Source organism: Chiloscyllium plagiosum, unplaced genomic scaffold (genome assembly GCF_037043375.1).
Source record: "Chiloscyllium plagiosum isolate Xiang-an unplaced genomic scaffold, Cpla_swu_hap1 HiC_scaffold_14, whole genome shotgun sequence".
NCBI classification, from domain to species: domain Eukaryota; kingdom Metazoa; phylum Chordata; class Chondrichthyes; order Orectolobiformes; family Hemiscylliidae; genus Chiloscyllium; species Chiloscyllium plagiosum.
The window spans coordinates 89863350-89868114 of NW_028270152.1; the positions used below are offsets into that span (position 1 = coordinate 89863350).

At 41.2% G+C, this 4765-nt stretch overlaps 1 non-coding gene across 1 annotated transcript; it reads right to left on the reverse strand.

Moving 5' to 3' along the window:
• Positions 1 to 4418: 4418 nt before the first annotated feature.
• Positions 4419 to 4492, reverse strand: trnat-agu (transfer RNA threonine (anticodon AGU)). Its single transcript has one exon. It is a non-coding gene; the product is annotated as a tRNA-Thr (tRNA).
• Between the last annotated feature and the right edge of the window lie 273 nt (positions 4493 to 4765).

Sequence of the window (4765 nt, forward strand, 5' to 3'; positions counted from 1 at the left end):
ACTGTCTTCTACATTCACTTCTTGCGGTGTTGTCTCCACTATCTTGGGAAATGAAGTGTGGACTGAGGGACTGCTTTTCAGAAAATCCAAGTTCCATCTTCAAGAAAGACCCTAAACTACCACTTCCCCACCACGTTAGTCGACAAGCCCGTTCCTTGGCCAACATCTCTGACTCAGGCTTACTGCAGTGTTCCGGAGAAGCTCAGTATATGCGTGAAGAACAACATCTAATTTTCCATTTGGGGATGCTGCAGCCCTCCAGACTCCATCAGTTTCAATACTTTTAGGTCCTGAACTCATCCATCTCCTTGCCCTCCACCTCACACATCACTCCTTGCCATCACATATGCAGCCATTACACACTATCTATGTTTAGTCACTAACAGTCTCCATAAAAAAGCTACTCACCCTCTCAACTTGATCATTATCCATTAGTTTACCCAATTCTTCTTCTCTCTCTTTGAGTTCTACACTAACCTACCGTTTACTTCTTACCCCAACCGCACCACCCTATCTTTGCAGATAGATCAACATTTCTTAGGGGACCATCAGTTCTGAGGAAGAGACACTGGACCGGAAATGCTCACTCTTATTTCTCATCTCAGACGCTGCCAAACCTGCTTAGCTGTTCCAGCACCTTCTGCTATTCAACCTGTTCCTTGGCGCAGATCTCTGTCTCAGGCCATCTGCCGCTGTGAATGATCGCGGAACAAAGGTCGTGCGTGTGCCCTTTTGGTAGCTTGAGATCGTCTGTGCTCAATGATCGTCTGCAACGAAGACAGTACTCTGTTCCTCTTGAAAACTTCTCTTGTCGATTCATCCTATTGCAATGTGAGCCATAGGCATCAAATTTTTAAGTCTCTTAATACAACAATCATTTGTATGGGATTTGTCATGCAGTTCTATTTTGAATGCGATCAACAACAGAAAGAGAGAGAAAAAAAAATAACTCATGCCAAATCTGAACAGACAAAAGTTTCTGCAGAAGGTGGAACTCAGTGACATATTTTTCAGATAGATAACACTAAAACACTTTCTCACTGTGACAATGTGCCATTGGTTTTCAAAGCTAAAGGATTTATCGGCGCAAAGACTGAAACAGTTCTTTCCACTTATAATATCTGAATGATCTCCCTCCAGTGTGATCGTACATTTGTGTCAGTAAATGGTATAGCTGAGTGAATCGCCTTACATATGCAGCCAGGGAACAGTCCTTGTGTGGTAATATATGGGTACAGAATGCAGGGATGAGGGACTGAGAGTTTTTTGAGCCGTTTCACATCGCGACTGAGACGGTATTGGAGGTTTTGAAAGGCTAAAATTGGGCAAATGCGAGATGGGAATGGAGTTGTGTCTCACGTTGTTTTGTGAGACTAGAGAGGAAGTTACATGTGTTCTGACCAATGTTTTATATTCCTTTTTGGACTCCTGGGAGTGGTTAGAGGATTTCTGGACTACTAACGTGGTTCCAGTCTTCAATAAGGCTGGCGAAGATAATGCAGCAAATTACACAGCAGTGAGTCGAACATCACATGTAGGGAAACTTTTGGAGAAGCCTCTTAACGAGAGAATTAATTGCAACTTCTTCAGAGAAAGTTTGACCAGCGAGAGTCAGCACGGTTTTGTCAGAGGAATTCATGCCTGACAGATCAGGTTAATTTTTGTTTTAGGAAGTGATGAGATGTGTAAACGAGGATAGTGAACATTAATGAGCCACATTTAGAATACTGCTGATAATTCCGATCACGTTCAACAGGAAATATATTCTAAAACTTGAAAGAGTGCAGAAAAGATTTACAAGGATGTTACAGTGTCGAGAGGACTTGAGTTGTCAGAAAAGAGTGTTTGAGCAGGGGTTTATAAAATCCTGATTGGGGTTGGATCGGTGACTGGCCTAGGCCTTGTTTTTACTCAGGATGGTGGAATTCAAAACGAGAGGGCACAAGTCTAACGCGTTTCACACGGACACACTAAACAACGGACAAAGTGTGATAGAGAGATATTTGGATTTCCAACAGACATCATCTCAGCTTAGTCTTCGATTTTTAAAAAAATGGGCATGTACTTGAGAAAATAGTTTGAAAGGTAAACCATGAAGAGAACGTTAAGGATACAAAAATTGAGTGATGTTGAGATGAGGAAGTTTGTGAGTAAAATATTGACTAATGCAGTATGAAGTGGAGAATGAGATGTTCTCAGGAACATTCAATAATTACCCTTTTATTTAAATTAGATATTACAGAACTCTGAAATACCGAGGGACCTGGCTGTCCTGTTTTGTGAATCACATTAACATGGTCTGCCGGCGTAGTAACTGATTAGGAACGCAATAAGTCTTTTTATTCATTTGTTCAGCAATGACTGGGCCAACATTTATTTCCCCACTCCTATCAGTACTTGAGATGGTGAGAGCCTAATCGAAATACTGCATTTCATGATGTCTTTTTTGGAGAAACGAAGTGTTGCAGTTATCAAATTGCAGCTTTCTCTTTTCCTGTTCACAGTTTAATGTTCAAATATTCAGTTGATATCAGAGAATGCAGAGTTTCTCCAGCAATTATGCTTGTGTTTTAGATTTCCTGCATCCACAGTTTATCTTTATTTAGTAATTTGAATGATCTGAGTTTTATGAGGAATGGAATGTTGCAAGCTGTCAAACATGTGACAGAAGATTTAAACTGAATGCTGGCAAGTTCATCATCAATTTTCCGAAGCACATTAGCTGAGGTGGGAACAGAGTCAAAAAGTGTGGTGCTGGTCAAGCAGCATCCGGGGAGCAGGAAATTCGATGTTTCGCGAACAAGATGTTCATCAGGAATGCTTGAATCGTCGATTCCCCGCTCCTCAGATGTTGCCTTACAGGCTGTGATTTCCAAGCGCTCCACTGATTGACTTTGATCTCCAGCATCTAAAGTTATCACTTTCTGCTGAGGTGCGGTACAGTCAGGTACTGTTCCTGAGATGTAATAACGTGTTCGTGATGACAGAGTGAATTTGTAGTTGCAAACGCATCTGTGAATCAATATTATTCTCCCGCTCCCACTCTGCCAAGGACAGGCTGTTTCGATGGAGCTTGTTGTTACAGCCGGTCAATTTGACAGTTGTGCATTTGGCATGTCGCGAAAACGTGAAGTCCGAACGCGTTGTCTAGACTCGACTACAATACTGAGACGTTCGGTCTTGGGTCTGCCACGGCCTAAATTTGAAAGTGGTTTTGCTTGTTTGCATGTGCATAGTCGGTGTAGTGTATATTTGTGTCTGAGAGTGTAACCAGTTTTATTTTCTGATGGGTTTTAAAAATGAAGCGATCAACAGAATATTGATTTTAATTTTTCTTTGATAATGTAAATCTGAACCAAAGACATGAATTGTTGAAGAAACTCAGCAGGTCTGACAGAATCTGTGGAGAAAAACTGAGTTAAAGTTTTAGATCGACAGAAACCCGTTACGTACACATTTCAAAATTATAATGCTGGGAAAATTATCAGTTTTATATATTGAATCAGGATTTTTATCAAAATATCTCAATGACAGACAACCGTCACCTTTACAAATTCAAAAGGACTTTATTGACTATAACGCTGTTTCCGTTGCTCTCAGCTGGTGAAAGGCTGTGCTTAAATGATTGCCTTCTTTCGTTTCCTTTCTCTCAGTTTGCAGCAATTTCGAATAGAGAATTGGTCATTTCAGTGTCTAACTCAGCATGTGTCTCCATACGTCTCTCTTTGTCTCTGCGCATCCATCTCACCCTCTTCCTGTTACACATTCTCCGACACTCTGCCTGTCCATACAGCTCTTTACCTATTTCGGCTCTATGAAAAGTCTGACATTTCGAGACAATTTGTGTGTGCAGTTGCTGAGAGGCTTTTTGCCCACTGACTGGAGTGCGTTGAACTGTACTCACATTCTCTGGATAATGTGTCTGTCACTTCAAACCAGGCAAGGCGACACTTCTTCCTCAAACAATTATGACTGTTTCGAATTCAAAATAGAATTCCTCATCCACCAGGAAAAAAAAGCAATTACACTACAATTAAAGAAGCACAACGATGTATATAGTTTTGGTTTAAATGTATGAACGGTGACATCAGAGAATGAGAGTGATCACCTGGTGGTATCTCTGCCAGTACCACAAAATTCCCTGGCAAATCTGCAGCGTCTTCTGCCTCATCTCGTTATTCCGACCTAACTGGGAATGAAGGAGGGGGAATAAAAGAGGAGGAGAAGCAGAAGTGCTTGTGGAATAATGGAGAGAAACCACAGACATAAGTAATAGTTCGGAATATATAAAAAAACACATGGTATTCACTGTTGGAACTTAAGCTAGATCACCAAATCTTAACAGGGTGAAAGTCCAAGACGCTGAGTAACTTTCGCAAAGACTTGAAACACCAAGCCCAAATATGAACGCAACAAGTAGGCACCGCTGGGAGTTGAACCCAGGATCTCTTGTTTACTAGACAAGCGCTTTAACCAACTAAGCCACGGCGCCACAGTAAAGAAGCTCTTACTCATCCATATGTGGAGTTGCTTAACCACTTCCTCACAGTACTTGGACATGTGTTTTCGGATCAATGTTGCTCTCAGAGAATTGCAATCAATCCTCGAATTTTCAAATACAAACAGTTTACAGCTGAAAATTCTCTACTGAATAGGCACAGAAAAACATAATCTCTTCTTGCATTCATTTAAAACTGGTATTTTCACCTGGTTAAAGTGACAGGAGAAAGAGGATGTGCTCATTCTATCGGGGCCCATGATAGAC